This window comes from Lipotes vexillifer, unplaced genomic scaffold, assembly GCF_000442215.2.
Source record: "Lipotes vexillifer unplaced genomic scaffold, Lipotes_vexillifer_v1.1 scaffold2385, whole genome shotgun sequence".
Lineage (NCBI taxonomy): Eukaryota > Metazoa > Chordata > Mammalia > Artiodactyla > Lipotidae > Lipotes > Lipotes vexillifer.
In genome coordinates this window covers 224,052-224,827 of record NW_006794923.1, presented here as the reverse complement: position 1 = coordinate 224,827, position 776 = coordinate 224,052, and positions in this window count along the sequence as shown.

Here is a 776-nt window from a genome sequence, read left to right as displayed (position 1 = left end):
CTTTACAGCCACCGCTAATGGTTATAGAGGGCGAATAAAGAGGCACAGAGAAACTGTTTGCAATCCTGACTGTGAAATGTATTCATAAAAAATCAAGTATTATTCGGCGTCTAGTATGTGCCCAGTCCCAAGTGCCAATTTTTCCTGGGACTTGATGCACCCCGTATGACTAGAGACTCAAACCTTCCTTTAATTTTGCAATATTAAAAAAAATTATGCCTTGTTTTCTTCTGTTGAATTATTTTGGTTGTTTTCTACCAAAAAATTAATTATGTCTCCTGCATCTATCATTTTTTTCTCTAATCTTACTTTCACTAAGGTCTTTGTTTATCCAGCTTTTTGGATCCTTTTATATTTTGTCATCCATGTCTTCTTTTGTTTTGCTCTTACTGTCCTTGTTTGTTCCCAGCAAGCAAAGGTTTGCTGGTTTTTCTCCCCAGGCTGAGCCATTTACTTCAAAAAAGGAAATATTTCTCTTGGCATGTTGCCTGCCTGTCTTCACAGAAGTCCCTCTGTGTGTGCGTGTTTCAGCAAAGCCTCAGATGTTTCTGATGCAGCCGGCCCGTTGGCCAGAGTTTGAGCAACAGTGATTTAAAAGATAGCGAATCAAATGTATGTTGACTTGAGTCCTGGCTTCTTTAGTTGTGAAATGCAGTCTTCCTCTGTGCTTGGGAAGAAGGAACAGGGTTGGTGAACACAGAGCCTGTACTTCCTGCGGCGGGGGAAGGACAACTCTGAAGGGGGTCACCCGAGGCCTTGCTGGGCTTGAAAGGCGG